Source organism: Crocodylus siamensis, chromosome 7 (genome assembly GCF_052110815.1).
Source record: "Crocodylus siamensis isolate JL-2025a chromosome 7, ASM5211081v1, whole genome shotgun sequence".
In the NCBI taxonomy this organism is placed as follows: domain Eukaryota; kingdom Metazoa; phylum Chordata; order Crocodylia; family Crocodylidae; genus Crocodylus; species Crocodylus siamensis.
In genome coordinates, this window is record NC_143401.1 from 71,051,767 (window position 1) to 71,072,197 (window position 20,431).

Here is a 20,431-nt window from a genome sequence, read left to right on the forward strand (position 1 = left end):
CTGAGCTCAGGCTGAGAGATAAGGATCTCTCAGCTCCACTCCCTGATCACAGTCTCAGAGTGGGGGGCTTGGAACTCCCTGCTGCCATAGTCCCCACCTGGCTTCTGGTGGCAGAGCCTCCCTTGGGAGCAGGGAGCAATATCCTGCCCCCTGCTGGCTGGCTGACTGGAACAGATTTGCTCCTGGTCAGACATCTACAAGAGCACTACTGTGCAGTCACTGTGCAGTAGCAAATTTATTTGCAATTAGAGCAGTTTACTGTGCCGTAAACATCTGCATGTGTAGATGCTCACACTTACCAGTAAACTGCTCTACTGCATAGTAAAGCATCTTGTGTGGATGCACCCTAAGTGATCGAAAACCAGTTCAAATCTGTAACACAACAGAAGTGTAGTGCACATAAATCACTTTCAAAATGGTTGAAACTGGTTTAAGATAAATTCAGGTGGATGTGGACTTAACTGATTTAAGTTAAATCAATGTATTGAACTTCTGTCCCAGCTGTCCTGCAGATTCAAGTTTACTCACAGTCCCCCAGCATCCCAGGATGCTTTGCACCTCCCTAGCACATCCCTCTCCCCCAGGCAGGAAGGGTGAGCTAGCCTTGGCTCAAGCTGTCTGCTCCAGTCGAGAAGGGGCTCTAGTACACCCTACCTTCTGACTTCAGCCACTGCTTTCAGTATTTTTTTAAATTATTTTCTCTCTTTCCTTTTCTGCCCATAGCTCTGTTTTTGGATCATTTTCCCACTCGTAAATGCAACAACGGTAGGAGCATTTTGCAGACCTGGTTGTGTTTCCCCTCAACCATGGAACTCTGGAACCACTCTCCCACTGGTTTCTATCTGGTCAGTGCTTTGAATCATCACCAGTTTTGGGTCTGCCCCAAACCCCATTAAAGTTAAATGGAGTCTTTCTATTGACTTAAGTGGATTTGGGAGAATCAATCTGTCAAGTTTTTTCTAGTCATTTTTAATGGCTTATTTACAAAGAATGTCACTAGTATCAGAGCTGGGCTTAGGGGTGGGCAATGTGGGCAACTGGCCAGGGCACCATGGTGAGTGGGGAGTGGGCACCATACATGCACACGCAGCCACACCTTTCCCCAGGGAACCTGTGTGGCCTATCCTGGCTGCTGCTGAGTCAGCCACATATCCCATGTGGGGAGGCACCAGATGGAGAAGTGGAGAGAGGCCACCCTCTTCCCTGGCTCCTTCTCCCATCTCCACAGTCTCTGAGCCTCTCTTGTTCTGAAGCTGGGCAGCTTCCTCTCACCCCTCTGCCTCCACCAAGAGCCAGGCAGCTGCCATTAATAATTAATCACCTTCCAGCTGCCACAATAAGAATGTGTGGGCTGGCAGTGGAAAGGAGATAGTGGTGGCAGAAGACACAGGGAGCATGTGTGCTGTGGCAACAAACCTGGCCTGGCTCACTGTGGTGATCCCTGAGAGTACCCACTGTCCTCACCACCATGCCCAGGCAGTGTGTGGTGGCTGCCTCACTAGGAAGAGCCACTGACAAGGACATGTGAGGGTGAGAACAAGCTGGTGGTGGAGGGTAGTAGTGGTAATCATGGCAAGACCTGCAGAAGGTGGCTCGTGGGGGCATCTGTAGAGCCTGTGCAATACTTTCCAGCAATCTCCTGCTCCTTTATGCACTCACTGCCACTGCCGTGGGCCTTGAGTACTTCTCTCTGGGCTCCAGCTGAAGGCAGAGACATTCTGCCTGGGCACCACTGCCAGCACCTTCTACTCAGGGTTGCTGATCTTCACCGGGCCAGGAGGTAGCGTGGAAGAGGGGGGACGGAGCGGGGAGAGGGTGTGGAAATGCGTGTTCACCTAGGATGCCATTTGCCATTTACTATTTATCCTAAGGCTGGCTTTGACTTGTATCTGTGCAATCAATACCACTGGGAAAGAAACTTGGGGCACAGACAGAAGTAACAATTTTTGCTTGATCTGGCCATAGAAACCAGTCTATAGGTATAACCAAACACAAGTGCATGGCTGCAGACTGCTTAAAAAATGGTGAAAATCTGAACCCTCATTGCCTTCTGTAACTTTTGTCTGCCTGCCTGCCTGCCAGCCTCCAAGCTGTTTCCAGAAAGGTAGTGGGGAATGGGAGCAGAGGGAGTTCCGTCTGGGGTTTTTTCAGTCCCCACTGGAGGGTAAAGTAGGTGTATTGCCTCCCCCACATCCCAGGGTGGAGGGGCTCCAATTCACCCATCCCACTCTCCAGTCCTGGCTGGGGAACCCCTAGATTGAGCTCCTACTCACTTTGCCCCTTCCCATTCTGACAATGGGAGGAGGAGGAGGAGGAAGTAGAGGACGAAACCGGGGAGGAGGCAACTCCACGCTCACCACGTTCCATGCAAGCTGAAGGACGCAAGAAGGCCAGGAGGAGGTCATCATTGGTGACTCCATCCTGAGAGGTACGGAGGGCCCCATCTGTCGCCGGGACTCCTCGGCACGCGAGGTCAACTCCCTACCTGGAGCGAGGATTCAGGACGTGACAGGGATGCTCCAAACCGTAATCCGGCCCACTGATTATTACCTCATGGTCCTAGTCCATGTGGACACTAATGATGCAGCCAGGAGAAGCCCTCATCGCCTGATGGAGGACTACCATGCTCTGGGGTGCATGCTGAAGGAGATGGGCGCACAGGTGGTTTTCTCTTCTATCCTGCCGGTGAGTGGACAAGGCAGACAGCATGAAACGTGCATCACGGATCCCAACTGGCGGCTACAGGAATGGTGCTTCAAGGCGGGCTTTGGCTTCCTCAGCCATGACGCATGATTGGGCGGTGAATGTCAAGGGCTATAGGCTGTACAGGAGGGACAGGATAGGAAAGAGAGGTGGGGGCGTGGCTCTCTATATTAAGGAGGAATACACATCCTTGTTAATTAGCAAGGAGCCAGGGGAGGGGCACTCTGAAGTGCTTTGGGTTAGAGTACAAGGCAGTCGAGGGGAAAGGGACTAAATGGTGGGAGTCTACTACAGACCTCCCAACCAGGGAGAGGAGCTTGACCAGGATTTTTTGGGTCAGCTCACAGAAGTAGTGAAGGCTAAGGATGTGGTAGTCATGGGGGACCTGAACTTCCCGGACATCTGCTAGGAAGAGCAGTCAGCCAGGTCTGAACGCTCACGTAGGTTCTTAGCCAGAGTGCAGGACCTCCATCTAACCCAGGAGGTGCACAGCCCCACCGGGGGGATGCCTTGTTGGACCTAGTGCTGGCCACGGGTGATGACCTGGTGAGAGGGCTGCGGGTGCTCAACCACCTGGGTGACGGCGATCATGGCCTGCTGGAATTCGCAAGGTGCATGTGCAAGGTGGCAAAGGCAAGCAGTAAGGCAGTGGCCCTAGATTTTAAGAGGGCAAACTTCAACGAGCTAAGGAGGATAGTTGGAGAAGTGCTGAGATCCCAGAGGGGAGGGGAGCCAGGTGTCCAAGGTGAGTGGTCGCTCCTTAAGGAGACGATCCTCCAAGCCCAAAGGAAGGTAATCCCGACGAGGATCAAAGGGAGCAGGAGAGCACACAAGCCTCCATGGCTCACCAAAAGCATCCGGGAATGTCTCCTTGCTAAAAAGGAGGCTTATACCCAGTGGAAAGAAGGGGTCATCACCAGGGAAGACTATTCTGTAGTTGCTCGGGGATGTAGGGGGTAGTTAGGAAGGCCAAGGCGGAGATGGAACTGGGACTAGCTTCCCAGATTAAGGACAATAAGAAGTCCTTTTTTAAATACATAGGAGGTAAAAAGAAGGTCCCAGGTAATGTGGGGCCCTTGCAGGACGTGTTGGGAAACTTGGTCATCACACCAGACGACAAAGCTAACATGTTTAAAGATTTCTTTGCCTCCATCTTCCTAAGTAGGGACAGCCACCTCCCTGCTGGGCCCCCCTCAGACCCCAGGGGAGGAACACCTAGGCCAAGGGTTAGCGAGGATTTAGTTAGGGAGCTTCTGGAGGGGCTGGACGTTTTCAAGTCAGCCGGTCAGGATGATCTCCACCCTAGAGTTCTAAAGGAATTGGCCCAGGTCATTGCAATAAGTCCTCTGGCATGGCTTTATGAGCACTCGTGGTGCTCTGGAGAGGTACCGGAGGACTGCAAGAGGGCCAACATGGTTCCCGTCTTCAAAAAAGGGAGGAGGGATGACCCGGGAAACTATAGCCCAGTTAGTCTTACCTCGATCCTAGGCAAGCTGTTCGAGAAAATTATTCTGGCACACATCCAGGAGGGGCCAGCAGGGGACTGCATGCTTAGGGGCAACCATCATGAGTTCATCAGTGGCAGGTCCCGTCAGACCAACCTAGTGGCCTTTTACGATCAGATCACCAGATCATTAGATGCAGGGGTAGCAGTGGACATAGTCTTCCTGGACTTCTGGAAGGCTTTTGACACTGTCTCTCACCCCATTCTCATTGAGAAACTGGAGGGCTGTGGTGTAGACACCCACACAGTCAAATGGGTCGCCAACTGGCTGGAGGGCCGCACCCAGAGGGTGGTAGTGGATGGGTCCTTCTCAACCTGGAAGGACGTGGGCAGTGGGGTTCCACAGGGCTCGGTCCTCGGGCCCGCGCTGTTCAACATCTTCATCAGTGACTTGGACGAGGGGGTAAAAAGCACCCTGTTCAAATTTGCTGATGACACTAAGATGTGGGGGGACGTGGGCACACTAGAAGGAAGCAGCAGGATATAATCAGACCTAGACAGGTTACAAGGGTGGGCGGATGAGAATAGGATGGGATTCAACACAGACGAGTACAAGGTGATGCACCTGGGGAGAAACAACCGGCACCATGCCTACAGGTTGGGGAACTCCCCTCTTGCCAGCACGGAGGCAGAAAAGGATCTTGGAGTCATCGTTGACTCCAAGATGAACATGGGCCGGCAGTGTGGGGAGGCAGTTAGGAAGGCCAACTATACCTTGTCATGCATTCACAGATGCATCTCGAGCAGGTCCAAGGAGGTGATCCTCCCTCTCTATGCGGCACTGGTCAGGCCACAGTTGGAGTACTGCATCCAGTTCTGGGCGCCACACTTCAAGAGGGATGTGGACAGCATGGAGAGGGTCCAGAGGAGGGCCACTTGCATGATCAGGGGGCAGCAGGGCAGGCCCTATGAGGAGAGGCTACGGGACCTGAACCTGTTCAGCCTCCAAAAGAGAAGGCTGAGGAGGGATCTTGTGGCCTGTTATAAACTAGTCAGGGGGGATCAGCAGGCATTGGGGGAGTCCCTGTTCCCCCGAGCACTACCAGGAGTGACCAGGAATAACGGTCACAAGCTGGCAGAGGGTAGGTTTAGGCTAGATATCAGGAGGCGCTACTTCACAGTCAGGGCGGCTAGGGCCTGGAACCAACTTCCAAGGGATGTGGTGCAGGCTCCTACCGTGGGGGTTTTTAAGAGGAGGTTAGATGAACACCTTGCTGGTGTCGTTTGACCCCAGTACTCTTTCCTGCCATGGCAGTGGGTCGGACTAGATGATCTGCTCAGGTCCCTTCCGACCCTAGAAACTATGAAACTATGAAACAGGGGCCGGCTAGGAGAGAGCAGGAGTCATTGCTAGGGGAAACAGGCTGTAGGCTGGCAGCCCCTGATCCCTGGAACCAACAGTAAACTTCTGTTTGGTCCTGGAGAGCATTGTAATTCAGAACACTTCTGGCAAAGTGTTGTGGGTTACAGCAAGGAGCTGCACTTCTGACTGCACCCTTGGTGGCACCTTGTATCTAACAGAATGTAGGCTGTGTCCATCATCTGTTCTATCACTGGCAATTCTGAGGGAGACATTTCTGAGGGCACTGCACCCCCTACAAAAAGGTGCTGCTGACACTGTCTGTAGGTGGACACCTCTCACCACCACCCCACCTGCTGCTCCCCCCCAATCCCTGCTGGATGCTGCTGACACTACCGGCAGCATCTGTGGGTGGTTTCTAGCCCCTGGTCAGCGCTCACCAGCACCACCACTCCCCACCACCAACAGCACCGGGAGCGTCTGCGGGAGCTCCCGCTGCTGCCACCACACTCCCGCTGCCACCGTGTGCCCTCAGCTGCTGGGGGCATGTGTTGTTCATGTATTTCCAGATTGCAGACATTTTAAAACCATAATACTTTTCATCTTTTAACAACAGCTCTAAACACAAGGATTACCACTGAACTCTACTGAAGCAAAACTCCTAGGTGGTTGCATACAATTTGTAAATCATTGGTATAATATTGGAACCATATCCCATGAGTAGTATCTCAACCATGCAAGGAAAAATGGATTGGAACCTCAAAACCAGTGCAGATTAAAAGGTTTTAGAGATCAGCTATCTTATATGATGAAGAGACTCTCCATGAATAGCTGGAACCACTGCCTCTGTGTGAAGCAGTTTAAAAAACTTTCATGTAGTCATTTAGCATATCTGCCAAGTGTGGTAATTCCAAAAAGGATTATATTTATCTTGTCCTGAATAGTTCTATGTATTGTGGTGATGTCTGAGAGTTATTTGAACTGATACAATTATACCCATTGTGATGAGGAAATAACTTTTTGGCTCTATATGTATAAATGAATTTTGACTATACAGTATTCATTGTTCTTTTTATTTTTCTTACAGAAGAGGAAATAGACTCGTACAAAGGCATGTTTTAAATCCAGACTCCTGTATTCTGTGAGCAGGGTCTTTATAAAGCTCCATTTTTTCTGATTTAAAAAACTGGAGTTGACCCACACAGCCTTTATTCAGGTTGGCAATTCCCCATTGATCTTACAGGGAACATGACCTGAGTAAAGACTTCAGAATCAGGTTGTAAGTCCTTTGTAATGGGTTTATCCTGTAATTCCATGTGATCTGTTTCCTTTTCTATTCTGAGGTCAATTCTGGGACCTGAAAAGCTCCATTTCTCACTGACCTAGGCACTGGGAAAAGGAAGGTGGATCCTTTCCATCTCCTCTGTTCCTACTTCAGTAGAGACTGAGTGATGGTTGTTTAAGGGCTCTGAGCACCTGATGAATCAGTGTGCAAGGAGCGCACAAACTTTCATGAGCCTGTAGGGTTGGCCATTGTTTTTATATGTTTCATAATTTTAAAAAATGGGGCTTCCATAATCAAAAGTTTTCCTTGTTCCATAGGCTGATTCTATACATATAGGCATGTGTGATTGCAGCAGCTCAAATAGCAGTGGCACAAATTTGTGCTGGAGATTTGTGTCTCCGCACATGTGCCTGAACATGCACTTTGGTGTGGGGCAATTGTGCCACTTGGGGCAAACTTCTCCCAGGTTTGCAGCTAGAGGGAGCTGGAGGCTGGCATGAGCACCTCTGCTGGCCCCAGCAGTATAAAAAGCTAACCTAGTGAGCAGCTCAAAGCTACTGGCCTTCAGGAGCATCTGAAGCCTAGCCAATTGGTATCTGGGAACACTAACCTCCTGTGCCAGCTAAGTTGGTGCAGCAGCCCTGACCTAGAGTGGCCTCTTCATCCTTTACCCACTGCAGCAGTCTGGCAGTGGGGGATGCTGCCTGGTTGTGACCCGCTGCCACCTGCAACAGCATACAGCCCCTTGGACCTTCAGCCCCATGTCTGCACACATGCCAGACCTCATGGCCACCTGAGCTCTGGTATAGACACTGCAGCAGAGCCGCCTGTACTTCTGGGCCTGCTGCCAGCAGGCCATGGCTGCACAGTTGGCCTCCATGTGGCACTGCTGCCATGTGTTCCCCCTTCCTGCCATCTGGGCAGCTATCACCCAGAAGATGTGCTCATTGTGGTGGCCTGCTTTGAATTGTCGAAGCGTGTCCTTCTGGCCCCAAATGGCCACCTTATCTGCCCTTCAGCTGGGTCACCGGTTCCAGCCCTGGGCAGGTTCCTCTACCAAAGTCCTGCCACTTGCCTCAGTAGTAGGAATCTGGTGTTCCCTGTTTAAAAACAGCAAATTCTCTAATAAAAAAAATCCAAAATTCACTTATTAAAATTCCCCAAAATCTGTGATCTTCCACAATTGAAATGCAACACAACTATATATATACACATAAAAAAAGAGAGAGATCAGTCAGGCCATGCTTTATTAATGTATTTACAATTTTAAAACAATTTGGAAGCCTACCAGTGCCTCTATCATCATAATAAAATAAATTCTCAATACCTATATGTTTTGGTGCTTCTATCATAGAAGAATCAGAACTCTCCCTGCCCCCTTCACTACCCAAGATCTGGGGACAGCTGCCCCTGCAGCCACAGCTCCTGCCAGCAGGTACCATCCTGTCTGGTGGCTGGGCACACAGTGTGAGATGTGGGGGGGATGTTGGGTTTTCAGGAGTGGGGGTGGTAAGGAGTGTAAGGGGATGTGTGGGAGGGGGTGTGTGGGAGGAATATGGGTTTTGTGGCTGGGTGGGTGTGCAGGGCAGTGGGTATGGGGTGGTATGGGGCTTGTGAGGGGGCCACCACACACCCACCCTTCCATCATCTGCGGTGCACAGCCCTGGCACTGGCAGCACCAGCCTGCTGGGCCATTGAGATATTCATGGTCCACTGCAGACACAGCCCTGCAGTAGCACAGTGCTACCTGAGACCCAGGGGCTGCACACAGCAAATAGGGCTGGCCTGAGGGCTGGGCCTCCAGTGGGAAATGACTGCCCTGAGAGCCCGGCTGGCTACTGCTGCTGCTAGCACCAGGAGCTGTGCGCTGCAGAGGGGCTGGGGGTGCGCATGTGGCAGCCCCCCCAGTCCCCCCACCCCCATGTCCCTGCTTATCAGGGACAGAGCCCAAATCCTAGCCACTGCTGCCAGCCTCGCCCCACTTCTATTTTCCCCAGCAGGCTGTGGCAGCATGTTGGAGCAGCAGTGGCATGCGGCAAGCAGAGACGCTCTGGCTTGGTGCTAGAGCATCTCCTTGGAGGACCCAGCCTCTATTTTGCCTCCACGCACACTAAAGGAATGTGCTCTGCATCACTTTTTTCCAGGGTGTTTTCTTTTGATACCAGATTTTCCAGTATCAAATTTAGAGGGAATATTTTTTCATTCGTGACATGCCTCCTGTGGCATTTCACACTGCTTTGAGATGCTGCAACAGGCACGTGCTCACTGGTCTGGACACAGCCATAGGGGGCCATGAAATAAATTTACTCATGGCTTTTGTATATATAAATGTTGCTAATTAAGGCAGGTGTAAATCAGCCTTACTAAGAGTTATCTGATTATGCTTTTTTATGAGCCAGCAAAATATTTATTAGTAAACAATACAAGCAGCACAAAAACATGTGAAGTTAAAACATTAGCTGAATCTCATCAGGCAATAAACAGAGCTGCAGCTGCTGTATATAAAATCAAATTGGGCTTTCTGGGCCAGCCATAAGAACAAGATGAGCAAAAAATGTGATTGTTGAAGAACATGGAAAGCCTTGAGGATTTACGGCCTGTTGATCTGTCAGATATTGGGGCCAGAGGAGCAGATAGTCACAGCCCATTTGCCCCCTCTGGTGGTGCTAGGGGAGATGGAAACAACCCAAGGCACAAATATCCAATATAAATTCTTTTTCGGAGCTTATTAATCACAGCACTGCCCTCGTATATTTTGAACGATGGAATAATTTGGCTATGCACTGTTTACCGAGTGAAAGGCCCTAGAAAGAGAACGTGTTCAAATGATTTGGGGGAAGAAAACAATCACTTCACATTGAGTTATGAAAAGAATATATAATGATTTCGTGTGTTTAACTTACACCTGTAATATAGGTAAAATACCTTTTTTTGCTTTAAACTAAAATACTTAGCAGTTCGTGAAGTTATAAAATATTCTCAGGTTGTTCTTGTGTCACATTCAAACAAACGGTGTTCCAAACTTTATAATAAATCAATTGTAATGCTACTAATTCACTTACTTGTTACACAGGTTATTCACAGTACTTTGCTACTGCAAATATAACTGAGCTGTGAATGGGTATCTCCAGCATATTGTGTTTGTACCAGCATTTAACCATGAGAGTGCTTCAGTGTGTATTGTGCTATCTGGATGGATAACAAACTGTTTAAAAAGCTTTTTCTGGATTTTTGGAAATATATTGCCAAAAGCTGTTCAGCTTCAAGTTTGAAAATGAAAAGACAGTTTATATAGAAAAATGGCACTACATAACCTGGCCTAGGTTCTCAACGCGATGAAACTCTATCCTTCTTAGGTAATGTAATAATAACACTTTGCTTTTGTGCAGTGCTTATCATGAAAATTATTTATAAAGATGAGTATAATTATCCCCATTGCACAGACGGTGTACCCACATCTTGAATACTGTTTGCAGTTCTGGTGGCCATATATCAAAATGGATGTAGTATAATTAGAAATGGTACGGAGAAGACCAACAAAAATGATCAGGGGCCAGGGGCAGTTGCCATGCCAGGAAAGACTAAAATGTCTTCAGTCTGGAAAGGAGGAGACAGAGGTGGGGGATATGATAGAGGCCTATGAAATCATCAAGGGTGTGGACCAGATGAACAGGGAACTGTTGTTCACCAAGTCCCAGAATACCAGAACTAGGGAGCACCCACTGAAATTAGGATGTGACAGGTTTAAAACTAGAAAGAGAAAGTACTTTTGTATGCAACACATAGTTAACTTGTGGAATTCATTGCCACAAGAGGTAGTGGAGGCAGATAGCAAAGCCAAATTCAAAAAGGGACTGGGTAAATGAATGGGTGATATATCTGTTAATGGCTATTAAATAGAATGGTTAGAGGTCCTTTCTCTGGCATCCTGGACCCAATAAATTGTGAATGCCAGAGAGGGAATTGAATAGGGTACAGATCACTCTGATATCTGGTTTGGTGCTCTCCCTGTATAGCTCCCACTAAAGCTTCTACTTCTGCCACTGTTAGAGACAGGATACTGGGCTACGAGGACTATGGTCTGACCCTGTATGGCACTTCTTATGTTCTTAAACTGAGGTGCAGAGTCATAAAATTACTTGTTCAAAGTCACCAGCCAGTATGGTGACATAGCTGAGAGTGAAGTCAAGTCTCCTGAGTTCCAGTCTGTTCTCTATGGAAGAGTGCCCCATGTTGGTTTCTAAATGGGGGTGAACTCTGAAAATCTGACCAGCGCTGTGCCTTTTCTGTCCATCCTGCACTCAGATTCAGAGACAGTACAAGGGGAGTTTAAAGTTTTCTGTCTCTCCTATCACAGTTCAGAGATACATTCTGGAAACGGCTGTGATATACACATGTTTTTCCCCACACTCTGCTGTAACTCCCAGTAAACCTGCTTCCTAATTTGTGATGAATAGCTTCAGGGGCAATCGCTCAAAGTCTGTTGCTGTGTGTGTTTGTGGAGAGTCATCATGGAGTCTCTAATAATTGAAAAATGGCAATTCATAAATGTCAACTTGTAGGGTTCTCTTTATACCTGTGCCAATTTTCTTGCAGGCATATAGAAATTGAGTGATTATTGCTAACATTATTATAATCCCTTAGATGAAATTGACTGAATTTGCTAAGAACATCTAAAACAGTGCATTACCAGCTCTCAGATCATGCCATACATGCATTTTTATTTGTAATACTCATTACACCTTACAGGCACAATTCTTCTCTCCAATCTGCACTGCAGCTAAAATATCTGCAGTGCAGATCACTAGGGTATATCCTGCCAGGCCAAGTCTCCATGAGGTCAATAGGAGTGCTGTGCATATCTCTCTGTGAACACTGTGGAGTCACCTTCAAGATCAAGGTGACTGAGAAGCCTGTATCTCCTTTGCCTTTTCATTTTTGTATGGCCTCGCTAATTCTTTTTTTACTCCTATTTCTTCCTCTCCCTTGTAACTTGGCTTGACCAGTGTCCCACTCCCTCCCCCTCAGTCACTAAATGGCTACAATATTGGCTTTTGCTCCTTTTCATCCTCTCCATAATGTGTAGGAACACCTATTTTCCAGTAACACAATTGTCCTTACTTTGACCTGCCCTTACAGGCCACCCACCTCCCCTCCATATTGGCCTATACAAGATTAGAGCAGGAGTCCCTTCTGGTTTGTAGGGATATTGATGTCCCTCTAGCTGTTTTCTTTGTTCTTGTGCCACAACCCTAAAGAAAGCTGAAGTAATGCTGAGCCCTTGTGTGGATGTCAAACATGTCATTTGGAACGAATGGTGAATGCACAGTACAATCATGTTAGGGAGTGGTTCCTACAATATGGATCAGAGAAGAAAAACTTGTCACAGTGCTAACAAAATGCTATCTGCTATGCTACTTCATTCTTCAAAAGAAAAACTTCACAGGAAAAAGAAAAATATTTTTATGTCCATGCTTCCTTTACTTTTCTAATTCAATTCTTTTCAGTTTTTTAGTATTACTAAATGTCTTGATCCTGCATCTAAAAAGGTTAAAGATAAATTTTCCTTACAGCAGAGTCCAGTATTGGCCATTTCCCAGTAAGTGTAAATTGACTTAGTGGTTCAGGGTGTCTTTATTTTCCTCCTCTTGCTTTCTTAAGTATTTCCCAAAAGATTGCATTCAGAAGCAACTCCTCTCAGCAAGTTGACAACCAGAAACTTTGTTTATTACTTGGTTTGATTTCTGACCTGACTGTTGATGCTAGTAATTGAAAAGCAGCTCTTAAATGAATTGAAAAACATCTCTTTGTTCAATGTCTTCATCAGTGACCTGGAAGATGGCTTAAACTTCAGCCTTAGCAAGTTTGTAGATGACACCAAGCTGGGAGAATGACACCAAGCTGGGGGGAGTAGGAGATACACTGGAGGGTAGGGCTAGGATTCAGAGTGACCTAGACAATTGGAGGATTGGGCTAAAAACAGTCTCATGAGGTTCAACAAGGACAAGTGCAAAGTCTTGCATTTAGGATGGAACAATCTACAGGTACAGGCCTGGGGCTGACTGGCTGGGCAGCAGCTCTGCAGAAAAGGACCTGGGGGTTACAGTGCACAATAAGCTGAATATGAGTCTGCAGTGTGCCCTTGTTGTCAAGAAGGCTAATGGCATACTGGGCTGCATGGGCAGGTGTGTTGCCAGTAGGTCAAGGGAAGTGATTCTTCCCCTCTATTCAGCACTGGTGAGGCCACATCTGGAGTACTGTGTCCAGTTTTGGGCCCCCTACTATAGAAAGGATGTGGATAAATTGGAGATAGTCCAGTGGAGGGTGACAACAATGGTGAGAGGACTGGGGTATGTGACTTATGAGGAAAGACTAAGGGAACTGGGCTTATTTCATCTGGAGAAGATGAGACTGAGAGGGGACTTAATAGCAGCCTTCAACTACCTAAAGTGGGATTCAAAAGAGGATGGAGCTAAACTCTTCTCAGTGGTGGCAGATAACAGAAAAAGGAGCAATGGTCTCAAATTGCAGCAAGTGAAGTTTAGGTTATATATTAGAAATAATTTTATCACTAGGAGGGTAGTAAAACACTGAAACAGTTTACCCAGATGGGTTGTGGAATCTCCATCCTTGAAGGTTTTCAAGACCTGGCTAGACAAAGCTTTGGCTGAGATGATCTTGGAGGCAGTGGTCCTGCTTTGAGCAGGGGGTTGGATTAGATGATCCCCTAAGGTCCCTTCCAACCCTAACTTGCTATGATTCTGTGACGTGCTAAAGAATATACCCATTAGAATGCTAGTTTAGAAAGCCATACTTTCCATGTACATAGACACATTCACACTCTCAAGGAGACAGCAAGAGAGAGTAGCTTATTACATTCATTTCAATCACTGCTATTAAGTACAAGTAACCCCCAAAGCAGTGGTTTTTTTTCCCATGTCAGTGAAGAAACCTAACAGGTTTTTTAAGCCACAATTCAAGATTTCCATGCATTTAATCTTAAAGCTAAATTTGATCCAGATGCTGAATACTTCACTTCACATACAAAGTCCATTGTTTTTAGATGCAAATATATTCAAGGTTAGACAATCATGTCATTTTTCAAAGCCGTTGTAATTGCACGAGTATATGAATGCTTTTGTACCTTTAAAACTAGACACAGCAAACCTCAACACAATTATAATCTTGTCAGCTGGCTTCTTGTCAAGCCAAACCTTATTAGCTAAATGGAATAATGTAGCTGAACGATTTCCATTTTAGCTACTAATATAATGTAAAATAGCCAGTTTAAGAAGGGGGTCTCTATAAGATGTGAAAAATCAAATATATGAGCTATGCAATGCCAGTAATATTATATTGAGTTTAATGGGCCTACTTACAATAAAGATTGGAGGAAACTGATGGTAGTAACCTGAATCTAAATATTTTATGTTTTATATTTCAGTTAGGTGCACTGTATTCCATGTATGCATGGCTTTATACAGAAAAAAAGTGCTGCTGAGCACTGAGCTGATGTTTTTAGTGACCTGTCCACAATGACTCCCATATCTCTTTCCAGTGGTAACAACTAAACTAGAACCATCATAGTACAGATATAGTTTGGGTTATTTTTGCCCACTTTGATCTACATTGAATTTCATTTGCCATTTAGTTGCCCACTTGCTCAATGGTGCTGGATTTTCCTGGAGTTCCCCGACCACGATGGCACCTTGCACTGGGTATTGAACTACACTGAGGTTTTGGAAGCATGCTGATCAGGTGTGCGTGCATCTGGGAACAAGAGAGTTGACTTAGTGTTTTAGTCAAGCCAGTAAAGCATCAGTTCTTTATCTTAGAATATTAATACCTCCAATAGTTTGAAGGAGCCATATATATTACCAATTACAGAATCATTTAATTCTATGATTAATCTACTTCATTAAAACAAAGCACACATCCATATACAGTTTTTCCAGATAATACTTTGTTAAATCAGGCCTTTAAAAATCACTTGATTTATTAACCGCATTGACTGTCCATTAATTTGATCCCCAAACTCCAATTAATAAATTGTCTATACATAATAGACATTTATGATGTCTTGGTTATTTGCAACAGGTCATTTCGGTTAAATATTATTGTTTCTTTTTATGATGTAGGAAATATGCAAATATTACTGTTATGAATTGCTGCTCATTATAAATGTTTTCCATAAACACTCATGCATGTTTTTTTTTAATTCACTTACTGCAAATATTAATTCTAATAAAACTAGACTACATGAATAAATATGTATGAAAAGCAAATATTAAAAAAGCATATGAACACAGCCAAAGCAAATTCACTATAAAATAATCTGTGGAAAATATTTTGCTCTATTTACAAAATTCTAGGATTGATCAAATATTACATGTAATATTTTACTCTCAGTGCAGAATGGGGAACAATATATTTAGTATAATAAAAACTCTTCACAGAATGTTTCATGATAAGCATTTTATTAATCCCAGCAGACAGAGATAAGAAAACTCTGCAAAATAACACCACAATGATTGAAACAATTTCTAAATATCACTTCAGTCAATAGCACCCTCTTCTGATCACTAGCTAATTTTTCAGACTCCAACTAAGAACTTCTACAAACACCTTATGTCTGCATTGCAAAATCTGTAGTCCCATTGAACTAGGGTTGCAGAAACAAATTGTGTGTTGAAAGGAGTGTGTAATACATTTTTTCAGCTGCAAACCCACATTTTAACTTTCATTTTCATTTTTATAAAACCAAAGTTTTATCCATTCACCTCAAGACATAATGTTTTCTGAGTTACCTATGAGTTTTTATCCTATTCTCTCTCCATGTCTCCTTTGAGGTAGCTGGGCAGGGTGGGGAAGAGAATCCTCTCTAATTCTGCTGTAAGTATGGCATTTAGATTTTTAGTTCATCTTATATCCCCTAGAATAGTGTTTAAATTAAACTGAAAAAGCCACTTATGCCAGAAAAATGCATAACTTTGGAGTGGGGGAGGGTTACATAGGTATAACTAAGAATATAATCGTTGCATTAATGTTTTTTAATACAGGCAGGAACTGTAAACTGGAGTAGGTTGGATTCCTCTGGGTTTCAAACTAGATGATGCAGTGGCCTTCCCCAACACTCTTAAAAGGCTTAAAGGACTTCTCCCTAGGCAAAGTTCCTTGAAAAACAAAAGGCAAGGAGACAGGCAGCAGAGGAGCCTGTGGTGGCTGCATATAGTTGTGGAGCATTTATATCAGATGTTAGAAAGAATTCCCATAAGCATGAATGTGAGTAAAGGTTTTCCATCAAGAACAGGTTGGAAATCACCCTTCCCCTCCAAGGTTGTAGTAAAGGCTGGCAGGGTGTCTTGTGCACATGTGGTGAGTTATTAGTACAGAGGTTGAGACTCTTGCATCCAGGAAGGACAACGGCTGTTCTTCCTGGGGCTGGGTCAAACCCTGCTTGCCTTAGGTAGCAAGTGTGGGTGTCTAATTCTAGTTAAAGTCTGTCCTTGTCATGGGTGGGTGAATGAGCCTTGGAAGGGCAAGATTTCATAGACATTAGGGCTGGAAGGGACCTCGAAAGATCATCCAGTCCAGCCCCCCACCCAAAGGGCACAAAGTCAGCTGGGGTCATAGGATTCCACCAAGATAGGCATCCAATGTTTCTTAAAAGAGTCCAGAGTAGGTGCTTGCACCACCTCTGGAGGGAGTCTATTCCAGGCCTTGGGGGCTCGGGCAGTAAAGAAGTTTTTCCTTACATCCAGCCTAAAACAGTCTTGGAGGAGTTTGTGACTATTTGACCTTTGATCTGGAGCACTCTGGTGAGCAGGCCTTCCCCCAGATCCTGATGTACACCCCTTATATACTTACAGGCGTAAGTATATAAGGGGTGTACATCAGGATCTGGGGGAAGGCCTGGCTTCTACCAGGTCCCCCCTGAGCCTGCGCTTTTCCAGGCTGAAGAGTCCCATGGCTCTCAGCCTCTCATCATAAGGTCTGTTCTCCTGCCCTCTGATCATGCGCATGGCTCTCCTCTGGACTCTCTCAAGCTTCTCCACATCCTTTTTGAATTGTGGAGCCCAGAATTGGATACAGTACTCCAGCCGCAGCCTCACCAAGGCCGAGTGCAGTGGGAGGATGACATCCTGCGATTTGCTTGAGAAGTATCTATGGATGCAAGCCAGAGTTTTGTTCACTTTAAGATAATTGATTCCTTGGCAGATCTCTCTGTACCCTCTTGCCTACAGAGCTGTAAGGAGGTGGAAAGAAAAGCAATGAGAGTTGGGAACTTTCTCAGAGGTTGAAACCACTTACCTGTGTACAGGACTGACTCTAGTGAGATGTGGGGCACAGGGCAAATCAGTCTGTGCAGGGCCCCCTTAAGAGAGCTGGGCAGTGCAAGCTGCAGAGTGGGATGGAGATGGCAGCCCTGGCCCTGGCCCTGGACCTGGCACTGAAGGTGCTGCCACTGGCACAGCCCACTATGGGGGCCACCTGCAGCGTGAGGCAGCCAAGGTTACGGCTGCACCAGGCAGGGCAAGATGGGTTGGGGACAGCCTTGCAGAGGGGGTCCCTGAGCCAAGCTGAGTTGCTGTGTCCAGCAGCCTCGCAGGGGCTCCAGACCAGGATGTGCCACTGTGTGGGCACTAGGCAGCACCTCTGCCACATTCCTCAGATGCTGAAGTGGCCCAGGGGGGCCCAGGGTGGTCGCCCCGATTTGCTGTACCCTAGGGACGGCCCTGCCTGTGTAGACACCAAGGCATGCATGAGGCTCTGGTGCCTGTAATGAGAGGTTAGAGATTCCTCAATATCAGGGTCAAGTGTTGGAGCTAGCAACAACCTGACATGTTGGCATTATGTGCTGCCCAGCATCTGGGATGCCACATAAGGCTGGGATTGTGGATTGCCTGATTCCTAGCACCAAACTTTCAAGCCATAGTTGATGGATTAGGATAATCACTGCAGCTAACAGAGCATAAGTCTAGGAATTGGCAGAAGGTTGAAGAGAAGTACCTTGGAATCCAACTCAGAAAAGGACCAAAGGGACAGGAGCCAAGGGCATTTAAAAAAAACTTATAGAAAACATCTCATTGTGGGATAAGGAAGCCAAGCTACAAAGTGGGACAAAGATAAGGAGGTCATAAAAATTCACATAAAATTTGGTTCTGAGAAAGCAGACTACCATTTTTAGACATGCTTTTGGATGGGTCAGGGCTGGACTTTTCAAAATGCAGAATATTAGTCTGTACTTCAGACCATGGTACAAGACCATTTCAAGGAATCTACATTGATACAGCATGTATAGGATTGATATGGGATTAGCTGATATGAAGAGCCTGTCTGGTGCCACCTTTGATAAAGATGATACTTTATAAGTTCCACAGCACAGAAAGAAAGAGAACTGACCCCAGTGAGCAAATGTTTTAAGAACTTAGACGGAAACACAAGAGTTTAAAAAAATCTTGTTATAGATGTGCAGGACACTGTACCCTAAATAAGATAACAAAGGTCCAACTCATACCATGATATCAGATTACTTATCAAAGCCAGTAAAACATTGTTTGAACTATGTCTCACGAATCAGCCGAATCCAAATCTGAAGCAAATACTAGCCACTTTGCTCAGGCCTACTGTTTAGTGACAAAGTTATATTAACTTATTCACCCCTTTGGGTTCATTTATTCCATCCAAATAAACAAAACAGTACTGCTGGATTCTATATTTATGCCTGGTGGTAAAACTCCCTTTGTTGTCCAAGGATGAGCCACCTAAGGGAAAACTATGTTTCTATTTACTAAAGGGTTACAGTTAAAGATTAGGCAAAGGAGGGCTTGGGATGGAACTGCATACTTTTCTTGGAACCTGAGATACTGTAGGAAGAGTTGGGCAGGGTAATTACCTAGGCTAGTCCAAAGCTAAACAGGGCCAGAACAGGGAGCGATAATCTGGTGGCTGTATTATGTGAATACCGTGAAACTGCATATCAGATCAAAGCGTTATTCAAGGTACACTTCGCCATCTGTCTGTTAAAAGGGAAGGAATTATGAACAGCCTTGGAATCTTGCTAGATGGTTCCCAGGTGTGCTCCTCATTAAACATCATTCCTAGTGCCCAGGTCAAAAAGAAAAATGGGTTGATGAAGGGTTCATGCAGGATGTGTGAGGTGCCAGGCTACACAAAATGACAAACAGTTGACATGTTGGAGTCATTGCCACTCCAGCATGTTTTTCTATATGTTTTGCTGCTAGTTCTAGGGTACCCCATTATGGATGTGCCCCATAATCATATTATCAATGCAAATGTAGGGGTCTAAGGCATGTGCACTAGAAATAACATCAGTGTAGACTTCAGACAATGGATCTATGTTGTTTCTTTTCTGATTTTTTTTTTCAATTTCTTCAATTGTCAAAATAGCTAAACCCTTGTTAGAGGTCAGTGCCATGTCAACCACTGCTCCATCTTCATTCCAGACCTGCCTTTAACTAGGCTGGAAAAGTTACAGTATAGTCCTTGACTGAGAAACTCAGACCAAGTTACCTTGGTAACAGATCTTTTTCTCCTGTCGAGCATCCAAAATCAATTCTCTCTCCTTGCAAAGGAAGGAATACCATCCTGACTACCCATTACTTAACAATGTTTTTAGGCATTTATTTAGACTAATCAGTGATTAAAGCTGGACTGTTTTGAAATCAGACAAGGGATAAAGAATGAATTGGATTTATAGCTTTTAATCAGACTTGATAGTGCTAAAAGACCATGTTGTTTTTCTTCTAAGATTTTGTGTATACTGAGGCTGAGGTGGAAAAACAGGTTCTTTCAATTTTGGAATCTAGCCCCGACCCCAGTATAGGGGTAGATTCAAATCCAGGGATTCAGATACCAAAATTGCCCCCTCTTCCTTCTGTCTTTGAGGGTGGATGTAGGATGGGGTTAGGGAAGAAAGATATCTCCAGATGGAAACATGAAAAGTCAAAGTTGAAGTATCATTGAAGTAGAACCCTGTTTTCAATTATAAAATTGTGAAGAACTTGCAGGCTTCTACAGATGCACAATAAACAGACTTCACTGTAGTGTTTACCAACCAGGTCCCAATATTTTTTTCATTCAGTAACTTGCTTAATCATCCCAACAGTCTCCCAGAGTTTCAGCAACTCCTCTACGTAAACTTTTCCAATGATCTTAATCATCTTTCAGGCTTAAAGTGACCCAGGTAATGTCAGCTGCTTGCTGTTATCCAGTAAATTACCCAGAAGTTTATTCAGGATTATTATATCTCTATAGGGAAACCATACATATTCTTCCACCAGACTTTGGAGGAGCTGTCTATTTAAATTGACAGTGTTATACTAGTGCTGAAAATATATTGACTAACTACGGGGAGAATAACTATGTTCAGAGTAACAAGGAGAAAGAAAGTGACAACAAATTCAGGCCAGTAAACCGCAAGGTGTTATGGTTCTGTTTGTCACTTTCTATCCAGAGTTTAAGTGGCTGAAGCACCCAGGACTTGGTAAGTTAATATATGTTGATAAGGATAACCAGAATGTCTGAACTTCCAAGCAAAGCACAAGAACCTGCTGCAGCCTGCCTGAGAGGCCTTTTTTACCCGCTCTGTTTTTAATTCATGTATTGTTGCAAACAT